Source organism: Manacus vitellinus, unplaced genomic scaffold (genome assembly GCF_001715985.3).
Source record: "Manacus vitellinus isolate BGI_N305 unplaced genomic scaffold, ASM171598v3 scaffold_58_pilon, whole genome shotgun sequence".
NCBI lineage: Eukaryota > Metazoa > Chordata > Aves > Passeriformes > Pipridae > Manacus > Manacus vitellinus.
The window spans coordinates 1,407,114-1,425,990 of NW_021940671.1; the positions used below are offsets into that span (position 1 = coordinate 1,407,114).

The window sequence follows — 18,877 nt, forward strand, 5'->3', positions numbered from 1 at the left end:
CACACTTTGCTTTTCTTCCCCACAAGGAACCACTTGCGTTGCATTTTGCACAGCTCTGCAACATTTCTGGAAGTCTGCAGTGACTGGTTGGAATTCTGTGGGGAGTGAATGCTGCTTTTCCTGCTTGTTTTGTCCCATGCATGTTACACTGTGCACTGTCTGTAAAGAAGAGTGATCTTTTTGTTTCAGAGCTTAGTGAATACCATAATGGAATGCCTTGGCAGTCTTCATACCTGAGAATTGTATTTTTTTGCTGCACGGGAGCAGCACATTTTGCTGTTCTGCACAACCCAAGCTATGGGAGCATCTAAATTTCCTTGTGCAGTTCAAACGTTCCCTGTGGCCTGTCTTGGAAGCTTCTTACTGAGGCCAGGGAAAAGGGCAATTACTTAAAGATATTTGCACGTGGTTAGACTTTTTTCTGATCTACTGAGAAATAATCGCAATCACTTCCAGATTCTTTGACTCAAAGAAAGCGTCACCAGAGCTGACAAGGTCTCACTCTCAATATGGTCTATATTGTAATTAGGATGTATATTGCCATCAGCACCCCGAGACCTCAGGAGAACGTGAGCTGAGGATTTTGCTTGTCTGCCCTTAGTGAATGCATGTGAGAGTCTCATGAATATTTTTGAAGCAGGTCAAATACTTGTCATTGCAAATCTATAGAGGCCTTAATGAAAGCAATCCTTTGAGCAGGAGTGAAGGTGGATTTCTCCTTCCTTACAAGAAGGCTCAAGGAACTCTGGGATAAGTTTGAAGGAGTAGGTAATGTCTGTGTAGTGAGGTTTTTTCTCTCTCTGAAGTTGGGGAGGGGAGGCTCCTGATCTTCATTCAGCTGCAGGCTGGCACTTAGCACATGTCTGGGGGCAGTGGAAGAGCCAGGCAGGACTGGGATGGCAGTGATATACTTGATATGGAAATTGGGATGCTTCCCAAAAGCAAGTTTGCTGATTATATGGCAACAAACAACTTGGTGTTAAGGGATAGGGTAGAATCTTCTTTTTTAGTAATTGTAATTATTATTATTTAGAGGCAATTACATTGTTAAATGAACACCTCACAGACATTATTATCCAGCAAAATGTCAGGTGACACTATGGGAAGGTGGGGAAAACAGTGAAACTGAGGCAGTGTGTCACCCTCATGATGCCTCCAGAGTGAGGGAGAGGAAACTCCAACACTGCTGGAATTTAGCTTTTGTGAAAAAGGGCTTGTGGGTTCTTCTTTTAACCTGACCTGCTAACACAGATGTGGCTGAGCCCCCAAAGGAGGGGGGAGAATGCAGAGTGTGATGTGCAATTCAGGTGGAGGGACATCAGAAGCTGGTAGAACTGCACATCCTGGTCACTTCAGAGCCTGACTGCCAAAATGTCTGGTGCAATATCAGCCCCACTGATTGACTGAGACACAGGACTACTGAGAACCCACGAGGTTTATCCCTAAGCTCAATGTAAGTCCCAGAAATAGAAAGAGGTGGTGTCAGAAGAACTTGCTGTCCACCTGGGGAGCCTGGAACCTCTGCCCATGAAGACTGAGAAGCCTATATTTGGCTGTTTATGTCTTTGGCTGTTGGAAGTGGGCAGCAACCTGTGCTGTTGGCCCAAGGTTACATCCATGATTAGGACTGAGTTTCATTCTATTTCCTTGAGCTTATGCTGCCATTCACTGATTTTTGTTGCTGGAGCTCCTTTGTCTGGTTTGATTGCATCCTGACCCTAATCTGGGGAGATTCCAAACAGTGCCATGTTCGAAACAGAAGTTCCCTCCTCCTAAAGCACATGCAGGATCACTAGTCCTTTTCTTGCACTCATGATGCTCAAGGGCGCTGGAGCTGAGCTTCTGCAGCCCTGGCTGCTTGGTGATGGAATTGTTCATATGAGAGGAAGCCTGTGTTTTGGTGGACGTGTGGTGACCTGCCTCCTGTTCCTCAGCAGCCCAAAGGTTTCTCTGTTTTTTAGGGCTTCATACATCCAGAGAGACTTATTTTTTAAAAAAGAGATAGAATAACCTCTGCTCTGGCCTCAGTGCAGGAAAGCTTACCCCCAAACTCTCTCTCCTGTTGCTTTGCTTGGTGTTGCCTTCGAGCCAGGGAGGACCTTTCCAGTAAACTCCTGCACAAGAGGAGGCCTGTCGCTGTGAACTCTTGCATAGTAATTAGAGGAAACAACTTTGGGCTCCCACCACTGCTTATGCAACAGGGCTGGATTTGGAGTTGTTTGTCACCATGCAACCCAGCACCAGCACGCTGGTGCCTCTGTCCTGAAACCCCTCCTTTGCCTCCATCCCCCAGCTGCTTTGCAGATTGCAGGAGTTTCTGTCCCACAGTCGGCTCCCAGGTAAATCCTGTCTGGGACCTTTCGAGGGAAATCGTAGCCCCTCGGCAGAAATGGTCCAAGTTTCCAAGGCAACTCTCCTCTAACCCTGTTTTGAACGCTGCCTCGTTCCCATAGAAAGTTGCCCATTAGTCTGGTCAGCAGCTGCTGCGGGACCACGCCACCTCCAGAGAAGTTGTTCTTTGCTGGGCTCTTTATTCCCATAATGAGCAGCCGGGGGGCCGCGGGTGGCTTGTGCTGCAGCCCCCGAGCAGGGCCCTGCCGGCGCTCGGGAAGGGCAGCGTGTCCAGCACGGAGCTGTTTTGAGGGGGTGCTTGTGCCTTTCTACCTTCCCAGAGAGAAAGAGGTGCTTGGGGCTCCTGGGAGGTGCGTGGAGCAGGAGGATCAAGTGCTGATGGGGCTGCTCTTGGGGGTTTTCTGGCGAGCGGGAAGGTGACAAGTGAATAAAAAGGACACGGCATTTTATTTAATTAGAAAAACCAAACTCCCTAAAACTAGCCTCCGAAGGGCCTCCGTTGTCATCAGCTGCACAAAGAGCTGTGACAAATGAAAGGAACTGAGCAGAGAAAAGGCTGCTTTCTCTTTGTGTCTCTTTCCCAGCTTCTGTTTGCTTTGCTGTCTCCCTTGCTCCCATTGATCAGGCATGTGGAAACATTCCTCCTCCTGCGCTCCCATTGTGGCCGCCCGGTTGCCAGGCTGCCGTTGGCTTGAATAACTTCACTAAGCCAGGCCTCTCCAAAACCATGCCATCCGGCGTGCTGGATGCAGAGCCAGACACTGCCCTCCCATCCTCCTCCTCTCCCTCCCCCCTCCCCAGCAGCAATGGGGTGCAGTGAAAAAATGTGCCAAAGAACAAGGGAGGTAACGCGGAGCCCCAGCTGGCCCGAGGCGGGGGAGAGGCGTGAGCTCGCCCTAAGAAAATGGGGGCAGCAAGGAGGGGACAATGGCCAGCCTGGGTCACTGCCTTAAAAAGAGGGTGGGTGGTGGTGGTGGTGGTGGTGAGGGCTGTTAGCCCAAAGTTCCTGAGCAGAGAGGAGACAGAAAGGCACGTTTCCAGGGGATACAAGCTAGTAAAGTGCAGTGAGGTAAACCCCAGCCTTGTATCCTGTGGAGGGGAGAGGTGGCGAGGACAAAACAGGAGGCAGCAGGCAGCCGGCTGTGACTGAGAGTGATTCGTGGCCAGCTCTCACTGGCTGTGCCACAAACATGTCCCTACAGCACACAGGGCACCTTGGGCCAAGCTGCTGGCTTGTGCAGCGCCTCTTGATGAGGTGACACCAGTGTCTGGTGCAGGTGACAGCTCTGGCACAGAGTGTGGCTGCACTCCTGAAGACAGTTCAGGGGCAGGCCAGAGGTTATACCCCTGGGACTTGCCCTTGGAATTAACTTGGGGTGGCTCTGGTGCTGAAGACATTGGACTGCCAGCCTGGGGACCTGGGGGCTTGTGCTGCCTCTGCAGAGGGGTGGCACCCACCCGAACCCGCCCGCTGCCTACAGCCGTTATTGTGCTGGGTACGAATCTGGCCTATTGTTCTTAATGCTATTTTTCATCGGTGAAATAGCAGTGAGCAATCTGTGCTTTCAGACATGCTTTTGACTCAGCACAGCCGGGGCTGGATCCTCAGCTGGTGTAAAGCAGCCCTGGCCCATCAGCTCACGGAGTCACCCGTGACCCCCATTTAGTCTTCGCCCCACTGGCAGCTGTGTCCCGGCGCTCTGGATCAGAGGAGCTGTATGACCACGGGCTGAGGCTGTGGCCAGGCACAGGATCCCCTCCGGGTGCTGCCAGGTCTGTCCACAGGGGTGGCCCCTGCATCCCAGGAGGTGGAGGGAGATGTCCTGGGGCAGCTGGAGCCTAAGCCAGGCTGGGCTTGTTCTGCAGAGGGGTCCTGGGTTTGTGCTGGGTTTGTGCTGGTTTGAAGGGCAGGGACTGCTGAGCTCAGGTGATTAACATAACAATCCTGGGGCTCTGCCTTCATCCTGCGGCTAAAGCCTGGTTTGCTCAATCCAATTTCCAGCCTCTGCCCTTTCTTTAGCAGGCTAATTACAGCGGCAGGACAGTGGAAATGACCTTCTTAAAGCCACAGTGCCCCTCATCTACTTACCTGTCAAAACACAGGAGACAGAGCACTGGTATCATTCAGAGAAATAACATGTTTAGATACAATGAGTGAACGTACTGAAGTGCAGAGCTCTCCCTTGAAGTTCCCAGTAGGAACTTGTGTGTGGTTATCAGTAGTGACTGTGCATTTGTAAAGAACTTTCCAAGCAAGGTCCACTGGCCAGCAGGCCCATGGAGGTGCAGGTTTGTGCAAATTTAAGGAACAGTGAGTGTGCAATATTACACTGATAAATGTGCAAATGCTACCACCTGTGAGGGCACTGGGCTGGAAAGCTTCCGCAGTGCTGGCTTCTCTCATTAGTCATCCTAGCCTCATTCTGTCTGTAACACGGAGAGCCTGGCTCCAGTGCAGCTCTGGCCTCCTCCCTCACAAATTTGGATGTGGCCTTTGGGCCCGGAGAAGCTGTGAGTGCTCTGATGGCTGATCCTGCAGGTACTACTGCCTGGCATGGGCTGGAGCAGGAGCTTGTGTGTGGAACCTGCCTGGGGGCTGCAGCTTCAGATGAAGCAGAATGGGAAGCTGCAATCTGCAGGAAACCCTTGGGCTCAGCACAGGATGCTGATGTGGCCATTGACAGAGCAAAGGATGGGTGTTCCCAGCGTCCTTGCAAGGGCTTCTTCATTGGAGCAGAAACAAGTGATTTCTGAGGAGGGTAGGGCATGTTTCTGTATGAGTGCTCTGACCAGACCTGTGCTGTAGGTGGTCTTCATATTATAGTTCTTGAAACTGTGTCAGCAGCCACACAAATCTGCCCCTTCACAGAAAGTAAAATCTTGTGCCTGACCACTAGCTCGGCACAGGATAAATCTGTTGTGGTCCTGTTGAAACTGTCAGTGATCTCTTGTTAGGGCTGAGTTTTGCTTAGGATTGTCTTCATTTTGTGATTTTAGCAGTCACAAAGCAAGAAGCAATCTCGTGGATGCAGGAGGACCTGTGAGGTGAAGCCAGTCTAATCGGTGGAGCAGCCGTAGCTAAACTGCTTCTGGAGCTGAAAGGATGGGTTTGCTATCTCTGCTGCTGGGAAAGGAGGAAATATGGTGAGCATCGTGAGGTTTAATGTAACGAAACAGGCCAGGAATAAAATTAACTGGATAGCTGCTGCAGATGTGTCAGTCACACTTTGCCCCAAAGCCACTGCTGATTGCTGAGATACCTGTTCCGTCAGGCATTGAGAAGAGGTAGCAAAACAATTTTCAATTCATGGCAGTCTTGGAGACCTGCTGCACACAGCAAATTTGATGCTGTGATAACTGACACTGTTTGTGACAGACAAATCTGTGGCTTGTGTGGTGAAGCAGTTCAGAAGTGCCTGCTGTCGCATACCAAGAGGTTGCGGAAATGGGACTTGCTAGGAAAAATGTTGCAAGAGGATCCCAACCACCAAAGCCATCCACTGAAAACCATAGGAGAGCAACAAGATATTTGAGCATACTGAGAGGGTTTTTTTCCCCCCCAATTATTTTGCTTTCCAAAGGCACAAATGGTCTGATCCTGTTGGAAGCTACAAAATAGGGGACTGTTGAGAAACAGGCTGGAATTGGGAAAACTAATACTCCAGCACTGAAGTATAAACTGAACATATCTGAAAGAGAAAGAAACAATTACAGGAAAGCCTGTTACTAGCAAACTACTGGGAGGAGGGCAAATGCATCCAGGGCAACAAGTCTAGGATAAATACGAGGAACAGTGTTGGAGGCATGACCTTGCCCATCCTTATTACAACAGCCTTTTCCTACATTTTGTTACTGGGAAGATAGACACAGTTGTTCTATCTCTAACATGGAATGCAGGGTTGTAGGAAACAGTGCAGTTGCTCAGTCCTGTGCAGAGGGATGTGACTTTCTGGCAGGGCAGGGATCGTGTTTAGAACTGTGCACAATAAGATGAACCCACAAATGTTACCGTTGATGATGAAGAGCAGCTGGTTGCCTCAAGTGAGTCAGATGTAATTTGAAATTATGCCCGTGGATTATTTAAAACTCTTAAGATAGAAAATTAAATAAATCTGTGTGCAATGTGTATGCTACCTGTAATGCAGGTGCACTATGAGAAGACATAAACTGAAGCACACAATAAACATTGCTTGGAAAGGGAAAAGAATGTCTCCCTAATAGGATTCGAGGGGCTCTTTGTTTATGTTTTCCCGTGTGAGCTCTCCAAGGGAGACTCCCTTGTTGGAGGAAAGCCCTGCTGTTCCTGTCACTGGTCAAGTGGTGACAGTGGGCAGCTTGGCAGAATCTGTGTGTAGACTTTGCAGTATTAGGAATCAAGGCAAGTGGTGTTATCTCTTCTCCATGTGTGGCTAAATGCTTTCTCTGTAGCTGGTGCCAGGCACTGTCGCGGCCCACTGCTCACAAATGCCTTTGCCAGGTGGAGACCACGTCTGCTTTTAGCTGGAGTTAAGGACCAAATGAGATTGCAGTCTACATGTCACTTCTAAATGACACTTAGGCTCCTATTTCACAGAGGAGGTTTGGAAAACTGGGTCCTATGACACTTTCAGTGGGGGAATACACCAATCTCTCTTTTTTTTTCCTGCGCTCTGAAATACATGAATAACCCACATGTGTGAGAGCTACCCTGTACCACAGCTGTGTCAGTGGAGGATCTTGTGTTTCCTTCAGATTTCACACCACAGTAGGTGACTCTGATCAGACAGTCTCTCAGAGAGAAGCCATCATGGGAATGCTGTTTGCAGCATCCCACACTGTCCTCACACAGAAGTCAGAGACCTCCTGTTTGATCTGTGCAGTAATCAGTTGCACTGCCCCTGTTTTGGGGGAGATTAGTGCCATGGTGTCTACAAGCAGAGATTGTGCAGTCTAATTTTCTAATGAAGAATTATAATGAAACAGTAGGCAGTGCTTCCTGTAAAGAATATCTGCTGTGTGTGGCTTTGTGCAGGATAAACTGTCTGGCTTAAATATAGAAGCAGTGTTCCTCTGTCAGGAACTCCAGAGAAAATGCATTCGAGTTGGTGTTTGCTGGCAGTGTGTTTGGTATGTCATTCACTTACCTATCTAAATTCCAAATGTAGTAGTTAAACCAATGTTAATTCATTCTCTTGTGATGTACTGGACTGATGGAAGTCATTGTACATTTGTGAGATGTGTGTTCCACATCACAGTGGAGCAGTTGTCTGTCAGGGTCTGGCTCACAGGTACCCAGGGTCACTGGGCAGGGTGATGAACCTCCTACAATGCCAACTGGGAAATCTCCTTAGCTCCCAATGACTCACTTTCTTGTTCACTCACAAGGCCCTTGTTTTAGCTAAGTCTGTGGCAGACTCTTAGTAACAAAACTTCTGTCTGAAACGTGCTGTGTCTGGCAAAACAAGCAGCAGCTCCTGTGAGGTCCTTCCAAGCAGGTTTCTCTCACCACCATTATTCCCCATGCACATGCCCTCCATGCCTATCCCAGGATTTGCTTCCTTCCTTCTGGTGATCTGCTATTTTGGAGCACAGGCTCACAGAGCCAAGCTAGAGGATCTCCAAGGGAAGTTTTAAGTGTTCAATAAAAGAAGGAATGCAGGGAGAAAAGAAAGCCCCGACTCAAATGGCATCATTCTCTTTCCCTCATCCCTTTGAGGTTCTCCTGCCTTCCCTGCCTGCGTGTGACCTCCCTCCTCTCCCAAGCAGCCTCTTTCTTTTTTCAGTCTTCCTCCTGCCCCTCACCCTCCTAGTTCATTGATCTCCCTTTAGGCTTTATTAGTGACTCCCCCTCCCACCCTTTCTCTCCCTCAGTTTTTCTGATTCTCTAACATGAGACAATTGAATGAGGCCAGACTCCTAAGCCGAAGCCAGGGGTGAGAGGGAAGAGGCGTTAAGATTTAATGATATTGCCTCTTTAAGGAATCCCTAATTCCTAACACCCATCTCCTCCCCCACCTGAGAACCAATTAAAACTCAATGAATTCAAGTGGAGGCTTTTGTGCATCACATGTGCTTGACTAACAAAGCCTTCTCCATGCTGGAATAAAAGCTTCTATTCAGCAGCCAGTTTGTTCTAATTCAAATCACTTCCACTCCAGCATCCTCTCCTTCCTTGCTGCTCCTGAGTTCCCAGGCTGGGCTGCCACCCGCACAGCCCTGCCCAGAGCTCCTGCTCCACCTTGCACAGCCCCTCCTCGCTGGCAGTGGAGCAGAGGATGGGAGATGACCTTTGTATGGTTGACTGGGCAGTCCATGGTCATTATGGCCCTGTTCCCAGGAGCCTGCTGGGCTGGGGGTGAGCCTGCATCGTGCCCTGCAGGAGCTCCAGCCTTGGGAGCTGTCTCCAAAGGGGCTCTGCTCTGCCCTTGGGAAACAGCTCCTCTGGGTAGAGTCCTCTGTGTGTAGACAGAAAATGACCTTGTCTATGGGCAGAGCTCAGCCTTCCTTGAAATGAGAGAAAACTCTCCTTTTCTCTTCGCTGTAGGGGTTATGCAGATATGGTGACACCTGAAGTAACAGGGGAGTCCAAAAGCACACAAAGTCTGAGTCCAAGTAGTTTGTACTTTCATCTGCCTCAGGGTATAAATTGCACTACCTGGGAACCCAAGGGTAGCTATGTCTTCTATTGTGCCTTGAAAATGAGCTTGGATAAGGTCATCTGGGGAATAGAATACATTTCATGCTATTCAACTTCCAAATTTAAAAACCTTACTTGAAAGCTTCGCAGCTGCAGATCTGGGGTTTGGGTGGCTTTAAGTAGGGAGGCAATTCTCTGTCCAGATGTTAGTCAGGTAATCTTCCAGGTGTAAAACAGGCTCTGCTCAGAGCTTCTGCCTGTGCTTTACTGATCAGTGTTACCTGATCTGGTGGCAAAGCTGTGTGCATGACATTAACTGGGTTATCTTTTCTCTGTTCCTGCAGCCTCCTATTTGTAGAGACACTTTTGGATATTTTCGCTCTTGTGAGAAATCTCTGGTAGAAGCAGGTTGAGCGCTTTGCTCTGATGGCAGTGAGGTTTTTACTCCCTCTAATCTCTCCTGGGAGCAAGCTCCAGCACTGCAGGCCAGCTGCCAAGGAAGCTATCTGCTCTGCTCCAGAGCCTTGTTCTGGTACATGGCAACTGCATCGCTCCCGGAACACGTGGGTTTCTCAGGGAGCCACGGAGGAGTATCCAGCTCTTGAGTAGCTGGGACCTGTCCCACAAAGAGCTCTGACAATTGAAATGAGCCCTTGGAAGCTGGTTTGATATTTGCAGAGGCACCAGTGCTGAGAGGAGAGGTTTGGGTTTGCAGGTAGTTGGGGACCTGTGGTGTCTGACAGTGAGGGTATTACATTTTAAACTCCTCTGAGAGTCTGTAGGGCTGGTAATTCTTCCTACCACACTGCCTTGCAGCTGTCCAGCGTGGCAGGGAACAAGTGTTAACACACCTCAGGGTGTGTTGCAGTCTTCTAGTCAACTGTCACAATAGAAAGATTTTAATATCTCTTAGCAGTCCTGTTCCTTGCTATGGCTGTGGTCTCTCACATCTTAGCACCAAACCCCAGCTCTGGCCAACAACTAGAGCTGAATGTGTTTTACTGTTCCCAAAGAGCATGTTTGGGTTTATACTTGTCTGTCTCTTTCATGGAACGCTCCTTTGATGTCAAGAGACTTTTGCTATTTAGTAAATTGGCACCCATTTTTCATCCAGCTTTTTTCCTGTAAGTGCAAGTTGGCCTCTTGTTGCAATGATGTGCAGAGTTGAAAAAAAAATTTTGCTGTGAATAGGTTTTCCCCTAGAAAACCCAGTCCTATGTCTACATAACTGCAAAAGAGCAGGGACTCTGACAAGATGCAAAATGCACGAGGTGCTCATGCTGACCCACAAATTGTACAGAACCATTCATTAGGTGATAAGTTAATTTCAGGTAATGCTGTGTGGCACCATGACAGTGGAATCTCTGTCCATCAGTGTGGTGAGGGGGAAGAAGATGAGATCAAAATCTGTTGGTTTGAAAAAATACTTCATTCCTTGTGAGTTAGGTAGTCCTGATTATTTGGAGGAAGTTAAAAAGTTTTTCCCTTTACAGCTTTGAGTTATTTTCTGCAACATGTTCTTTCTGAAGATCTCGAAGCGTCTTTGGTTTTTGGGGGTTTCTTTGAGGTAGGGAAGAAAAACCTCGGTTTTCAAGTAGTAAAACAGAATTTTCTTGGCCCAAATCACCCAGCCAATCTGTGAGAAGAGGCTGGAGCAGCACAAACAACTCAAAAGCTTTACTGAAGAGCTCACTCCTCTTGAGCCTCCTGCGAAATGCAGCAACTGTGTAGTAGCACTCTAAGGTGGGGGCTGCCAGTGCTGTTTGCCTGTTTGGGGCCTGGGCCTGGCACAGCTTAGTTGGTCCCTAGGCTTTTCTGTAATAAACAAGCTTAATTGAAGAGAGCAGAAGATCTGGGCTCACGGGGTTGTGGGGCTCAGTGGGAGAACAGCCCCTGCCTTCGTGAGGCAGCTGAGCTCTCCCGTGTCCAACACTGACCTTCGTCTCTGGGGCTCTGCTCTTTGTTCCTGTTTCTTGTTAGTGAAATGAGTTTGATGGTCTCAGACTTGCTAGTAAATGGTTTCTACTTCAAAACAAAGTGCAGTTAGTTTGGCAGGAGAGTCCCAGGTCTGACCTAAAACTAAATTACAGCTGACCCTGAGACAGTGAGGCCCCTCCAGGTCAGGGACAAGGGCATTGTCAGGACACTGGGAGCTTGCACTGTAATTAGCAGCAAAGGTATCAAATACCTCCGTTTCCAGCATTCCTGTCCTTAAAGCAACACAAGCATAAAAATCTCAAAATTTTTCCTGCTACAGCTTCACTAAAAACAAAGCGAAAGGGAAGGAAGGTTGAACAAACTTTTATTGATTTGCTTTTTCTCTGTTCTGCAGTAAATCCCTCCCCATCTTACACTGCCTCCCACAATCCCTTGTTCCCCCAGCATCTGGGAATGAACTTACCAGACGCTGCATTGCTTTCAAGGCTCCAGAATGACCAGCACACTTGAGCACAGTTTGCCTGACAGCAGAAGTGTATAAGAGCAGCTTTCCTACTTCAAAAACTTGTTTGGCCTCAGAGCTGCTCTCCCAGCAAATGCCTCTTTTGTTCCCACATTTCTTCAAAGACCAGAGAGGCTCTTTTAGATTTACCCTCCAAAATGTGATTTGTTTTAAATCACAAACTTTGTGGGGGTTTTGTTGTTTTTTGTTTTTTCCCCACAAACTTTCTCTTATAGGAACATCACAACATTTGAGATAGAAAAACACTTTTACCAGCTTTGTGGATGTCCAACAGAGTGCCAGTAAACAGAAGCCAAGGTGCTATTGCAGCTAAAAACATAGAGAAGGTATAAATTACCTGAGCATTAGATTTTTGACCAGTCACCTGTGCCACTACAAATAAACAAACACAGATCTTGGGTGCACACCTTGAGACACCACAAGCTTGTTTTGCCAAAAATGCTGTGTGCCGAGAGCTTCCCCAGGCCTTCTTTGGAATGGGGAATGTTTACTGCATCTCCAGCTCTTCGACTCAAATATTTAAAATCACTGGGAAGTTTTGGAAGATGCCTCCCTGTTCCCATCTGTCACGAGTGGGCAGTTTCCAAACCCCAGGGGTGTCTGTGACGTGGCAAACGTGGTGACCCCCAGAGGGGAAAGGCTGGAGCACGGCAGGACATACTGCACAGGGCTTCCAAAAACACCCGTATAATCAGATTACAAGTCCAGTGAGTCAGGATGTCTTAAGCCAGAGTGTGATCCCTCTATTTCACGTGTAACTTGTGAGAGTCCTCTCTTCTAGTGTCTTCAGAAAGGCACCAATCATTCCTGCAAACAGGGGAGTAGACCTGCTCATTGATAAATCAGAAATATGGTAGGCAGATGGAACTAAAATCTTAAACACATTTAATTAAATATTTGTAGGAATCTTGAGCGTGTTTTTTAATGTTGCTATTCCCCATTTTGATACGTGTATCTGAGAGAAACTTTGGATTATAGAGGTTACTGTTTCACTCCTACTTTTAGTAACATTCCACCACGAGAGAGGTTTCCTGCTGCTCCTCCCTCTCCCTGCTTTTGTCAGAGTATCTCCATGTTGCCTGTGTCTCAGCCCTGAGCTAAATAATGCCTTGGACAGCTACTTTGGGAGCTAGTCCTGAGCTGTTGCACTGCCTTGGCCACGAGCCAGCTGGGAGCTCTGAGGAATATAGTTTGTGAATCACTTCTTGCTCCTGGTGGGAAAAGGGTCAGTGACTCAGTTTACTTCAGCTCATGGAACTGCATGGGCATGAGGTAGGTGGGGAAAATTCTACCTGAGACAAAAAAAAAAGATAAAAGAAAATGGCACAAGGACCCTAATGTAGCAGAATCAGCCTTGAGGGAAATCCAGAGCAGGCAAAGGCGTGAAAAGATAAATGCTTAAAGGCTGTGAAAAGTGAGAAAAAGATGGGCAAGAATGGACAAGTAGCAGCAGGAGCAAAGTATTTCCCGCTAGACTATGAGCAGTGCAGAATCAGAGCTTGTCTTCTGTTAGAGGTCAGCTCACTGGGTGTGTGGGCAGGGGCAATCGCTGTGTCTTGGGACTAAAGGACAGATTCTGAGCCTTTTCCAGTTCCAAACTCAACACATTTAAAAGCTGGTGAAGGTTGCTGAAACCAGAGTGTTTAGTAACAGCCATCCCATTCCATAATCCCTAGCCTGGGAGGATCAGGAGCCCGTAGGAGTGAGAGAGGATGTTGTGCTCTGGGGTGGGGGAAGCCCTCTCTCTCTGGAGGACACCACTCCTGGCCCCGAGAGCCTGTTCTGCTGTAGAAAAGCAGCTCTGAGTACAACACACACTGGGCCAGTTTGTGCCTTGCTGTAGACTGTTCTGCAGCAAACAGAAGAAGGACCAGAGATGTCCAAGTGCCCCTGGTCCCTGGCAGCCTCTCACCTCCCTTCCCCTTCAGCGAGGAAGAGGCTCAGGCAGGAGTTACGTGCACAGGGCAGCTAAGCCGCTCCTGCAATCTGAGGATGGGAGCTTTGCCTGGGAAGACACTGGTGTCCATCTTGATTAGGATGTGATGCCTGATTTAAGTCATGTGACAAGTACAAACAAAATACCTTGGCAAAACCTTGAGGAACCAGGACAGGCTGAGCTGCTTAGGAAGATTTACAGTGTGTATTTCTGTCCTGTGCACTTGCCTTGGTCTGAACCTTTCCCATCTCAGGAGCTCCAGGATGCACCCTGGATTTTAAAGATGCTCTTTTCTGTTCATTCCTCCAAATAATCTGCAGACCTTCTCAATGTTGTACTGTTAAGTTTCACGGTTACTTAGTCCCAATTACTTTACACCTCCATAGTACCAGAATACTATAAGATCATCCTCTGAGAAGTGCTGTTGGGATTTGTGGAGCAAAAGTCCCATCAGCTTAGATTAGAAAATAAGTCTTGAAGAAATGGGAGAGTTAAAAGCCAGTGGAACTGTTATAGCAGAAGTAGGAAATCGATTATGTCCTGACAGAGAAGGGATGGAGAAACAGCTTCTGCTTGCTTAGCTCCTGTTCATGTGTTGAGCCAAAAGTTCTCTGTCTGCTCCTGTGCGTGTCTCTTCCTTCTAGTGCTGCTCTGGGACAGTGCCAGGACCCAGATTTTCTGCCTCCTGCAAACATCTCAGCAGGGAATCCAGTCCTCCTTCCCCTGAGCCCTGTTCTCCCCTTGTTCCTCCATTCCCTTGGACTCTGCCTTCTTTAAGGCAGATTTTAGAGGTCCTTGACATGGTGCTGACTTCAGCCCCAGATTAATAATTCACACATGCATCAGACCTGCAGAAGATGTGCAGATCCACAGATAGTGCAGCATCACTGGGCCCTGCCTGCTGAGCTGGTGCTGAAGGCCCAGCAGATTAGACTGGAAAAGCTGTGTTGGCTGTGGTGGAGTGCTGGGGGTTACCCACCCCCCTTTGCAAAGACACAGGATTTTATTTTTAATTCAGAACTTTAATACTTTTAAAAAATGCTAGTACCAAACCCCCTTTTGTCTAAGGTGTCTGGCAGCCATTGCACTGGCTGGTGCTCTTAAACCTGACCCAGACCTTTCTCTGTTACCCCTATTCACCCAACTCATTCCCAGACCTCTTCTCCAGTCCTGGTGGTGTTTGGTGCAGCTCAGCCCCATGTTACTTGCCCTGACATGTGGCTGTGGACCATGGCCTTTAAATTCCTCTGTTATTCCTATTCACCAGCCCCCATCTGTGCATTGGAACACACTCAGAACTCCCCTTTCCATCAGACAAGCCCTCACTTTTGCCTCCTTTACTCCAAATTCTTTCTGTCATTTCACCTCATGTGCTGAAGAAACTGTGCAAACTGGGGATTCAAAGTGGTGCCAAGAGGTCACGTGCAAGGAATAAAAAACAGAATGTGATAACCAAACTGATATTTGCTTAATTTGATCTTAAAAATCTTCATGGATGGGGATCCCTTGGCCTTCCTGCCTGATCTCCCCCATCTTTAGCCATCTTTATAGTTGCTACTTCTAATATCTGACATCTCCTTCTGTGCCAACTGAGCTAATTGCCTTACCTTCAGTGAGCACAAGGAGCAATTTAATCACTCTTCTTAAAACAGCCTGGCACGTCTGGCAGGATTTTGGTTGCACCTCTTCTCATCTCTGTTCTCTAATGGCAGGGAAATGGGTCCCTCTGTATCCCACCATGGGAAGCTCTGAGCTTCCCGGCGAGGAGGGGAAGGGCGGGAGGCAATGTTCTGCTTCTGGGCTGGGGAAGAGCCTCTTAACAGTGGCTGCTCTAAGAAAGGTCCCCTTTCCATGGGTTGCTGGAGTGAGGACCAGGAAGGGGTTAGGTAGGAGCAAGGACAAAGCAGAAAGCAGTGACTGATGGAAGTCTGGGACAAATGGCATTTAAAAGTTTAGAGGGAAGGTGGAGCTTCAGGGCACCTTAGAGGAGAGAGGTCTCATTTTTCAAATTTGTTGTTGCTTTCTGTCACTTTGTATGCAATCTTTGGAGTGTTAAGAGAAGTGAAAATGTTTGCAGCTCCTCTTTGGAGAGGGGAGATCCTTTCCAGGCTGCTGCAGGGAGGTGGCACCTGGGGCTGGGCTGGTGTTGTGCTGGATGCTCTCGGAGCAGCCCCGGTGCTGGAGTTGGGCAGTCGAGGCTTCCTCCCTCATTTGCTGGACTGATTTAGACAGGATCATGGAGACTAGACACCGTGTAGTAGTTTTTAGAGCTTGGAGAGAGGGAGAATAGCAGGAAGGGCTCTCTGATTTTTCTCTTAGCCATCATTTCCAGGGCAGCGGGTGGAAGCTTGCGATCTCCTACTGTCCTTCAGAGACCTCTCCTTTTTTGCTGTTTTATGCTGAATCCCTATGCTGAATTCACTACGCTGCAAGTTCTCTTGATGTTTTATTTTCCATCCCTTGCAGACTTCTTTACCCTTTTTTTTTCCCTGAGGCTCCAATCCCTCTTGCTGTTTTGTGGTAATTGGGGTGGTCTCCTTCTCTCCCCTCCCTCACTCCTTTCTTCCAGTTATCCTGGTTGTCTTTATTTACTCTTCCTACTCCTGTTTCTCCTGCACTTTATTCACCCACACCTATGTTTCTCTTGCATGCAGCCCTGTTCCTCTCCTGTGTTACTTCCCACCCTGTTCTCTATGCTCTGCACCATGTAGCTCGTTTTCCCTCTGTGAATCTTGCTCTGTGAGGTTTCCTACATGAAGTAAAGAAACCCTTGGTGCTTTTGTAGTCACTCCTCTCTTCCTGTTGCTGGCTCTGTCTCTCCCCCCCACCTGAGTGGAATCTAAACAATTAAATTTCTCTAAATAGCTCCTCTTCCCCTGTGTGCCTGACTCTTGCCCCAAGCCAGCTCCTACCAGGCAGGAGGTGGCAGAGCAATGGGTTCCCCTCGAGGTAGACACCCCTGGCTTCCTTGTGCTTTGCCATCAGCCTTTCCAGAGGGTCAGCATCCCTCCCAAAATAGGCACAAGCACCACCGGAAGCCACTGCCAGAGCCTGGCATTGCCCCCAGGCTGCCTAGGGAGCCACAGTTAATATCTTCCAGGTTTGCATGGTCGGCATTGTAATGCAAGTATTACAAAAATGATTTGAATTCCAGTTCAGAATTGTTTATCAACTGTCCAAACTAAATGAAAATCAAAACTTGTCCTAGTACCTGTCTGCCAAAACCTCCTGGTTACAGACAGGTCTCCAAGACACAATCTCTCCTTAAGCCTTATATGATGAGGGAGGAAAGGAGGGGACTGCTGCCCTGCCCCTCCCCTAACCTCCACTTTTTGGAACCTCCCTCTCTCCATGAATAACTCCAGTGTCTGCCACTGGTACTGGGCAGAGCTTTGCCAATCATCCTCCTCAGCAGGAAGTGGACATGATTTTGATAGTGTCACTCTACCACACACGAGACACTGAATAGCAGCAAGAAAACTGAGCAGTTTTGTTAATCTCGCTGGTGTTTGGCAACCTCTCAGCAGCAGCCACAGAGGCACTACAGCTGTCTGTCTGCAGCCCCAGGAATACAATGCTGCATTATTTTATATTCGGCAGATCATCTTTCCAATCATAAGGTCTGGAACGTTTTATATATTTACTTCTCCGTGAGGAAAGCTTCCTACTGTCACTAATCAACAGATTTTTTGAGACCCACTGTCTTGTGAGTTACAGAGATAAATGAATTGGTACTTACAAAGCACTTTGGGGTCCTAAGGTGGAAATACAAAATATTGTGTGTATGTTTTGGAAACGACCTCGGAATAAGTTACATGGTATGGTGTCATTCCCAGTGATGCAAGTCCAACCACATCCTCTATCCAAATACTCCTGAAGGCTCAATTTTTTTCCTCTGATGTTCACAGATGTTAACTCACATTGATCCTGTTCTCCCTTCCCCAATGTTATTTTGGCAAAGAAAAAACAAATAAAATAATAAACATAATGCAAAAAAAAAGAAGACACAATGAGGCATTTTAACACTGTGTCCCTCAGAGTGCTATACTTGTACTGTCTTAGAAATAACACACATTTAAAATTATAGTAATGCACTGGTAGCAAACCAAGAGAGGTTATCCTTTAGTGTGTCCAGCTCTGGGCTCTTGTTTCTTTTGTTTCTTTCTTGTGTTTAATTAGTATTAGTCGTGTGATTAGGCTGGACAATTATGGAGCATAAAACCTGTGCCAGGTGACTTGAAAATATCAGTTCCCCCTCTGGAGCATTTGCCCTCCAAATGGGAGGGAGCAGGTGCCAGGAGGCAGCGCAGCAGCCGTGAGCCTGGGCAGCGTGGCAGGCAGCAGCAGAGCTTTCTGGCAGCCCAGCTTTGTCCAGGTTTCCCAGGACATGCCAGAGGAGATGGCCGGGATGCTGCCTCAGCACCGCTGCTTCCACTGGCCGTGCAGCCCTTCCGTCACTGCCAGCTGCAGTACCACCTCTGCACGTTGTTATTTATATTTTCCTGCTGCACCAGCCCGGCTGCCCCTCAGGGCACCTCCACCCAAAGTGGTGACTTCAGCCCTGTGGAATGATGAGTGGGTTATTTTGGAGAACCAGCTCAGCCTGGACCAGTGGCAGCAGGAGCTGGGATGCTGTATAGCTCAGTTCCCAGGGGCGGCTACCAAGTCTCTGGTGTTGAGTGTGTTGCTGTGCCCAAGCACAGGGCCAGGAGACAGGATGGTGTCACTGACCCAGCTCAGGAAATGGAGTGGGTGAATGGTGGTTTGGCAGAGCTAGTGGGCAGAGGATGAATTTAACTCAAGAGTTGCAGCCTCAGGAGGAGCCCATGTAATGAAAGATACTATTGCAAAGCATTGTTAAAACAAAGGTGTCCTGGTTCCCCTCCAGTAGGGAAATGAGGTGTATTGGCATGTGGAAGAGCAGTCATGAGAGAAGGGGAAGAAAGGTCAAATGAGAATGGCACTGACCTAAGCTGTCAATACCCCACTCTAGGCAGTAAGAGGGTACAGGGACTTGTGCTGGAAGGAGGCAGAGGTGCCTGCAGGGAGTATTTGGCAGCACAGTGGCACATGCCTGGGACCTTGTGATAACCCCTTGCCATGAGAGGGGCTCACAGCACTGTCACCGGAGGTTTTGGGCACTGCTCTGTTCCAATATGCCACAGATGCAAAGAAATACTTTCTCCCAAAGCAATGCATGGTGCAGTCAGGAGAGGTTACAACTCTTCTCTGACTTTAGCTTTACAGGTATTTCATTTGTTCCTCGCTGAGCTCCTCCAGCCACGCAGGCCAGGTTGCCCAAGAGCAGAGGCAGCGCACAGACCTGCTCCAGAAGCAGCATGTGGATGAACTTGTGTGGCAGTAGAGCTCGGCACGAGTCTGTCTGTCAGCCTAAATGAGCAAGAAAACTGCGCGGTGCCTTGGAGGCCAGCCCGACCCCCCTCCCGGTGAGCCGCGGGCAGAGGAGAGCGGCCGGGCTGTTCGTACCTGGTGCTGCGGGACTCCGCCGTGC

General features: G+C 48.4%; 1 long non-coding RNA gene across 1 annotated transcript in view; it reads left to right on the forward strand.

Annotated features, from left to right (window-relative positions):
• Positions 1 to 18,838, forward strand: part of LOC108641260 — a 40,757-nt gene extending 21,919 nt beyond the window's left edge. The window contains exon 5 of the long non-coding RNA XR_001921879.2: positions 18,605 to 18,838. This is a non-coding gene — a long non-coding RNA (uncharacterized LOC108641260). The remainder of the gene's footprint in view (positions 1 to 18,604) is intronic.
• The last annotated feature ends 39 nt before the right edge of the window (positions 18,839 to 18,877 follow it).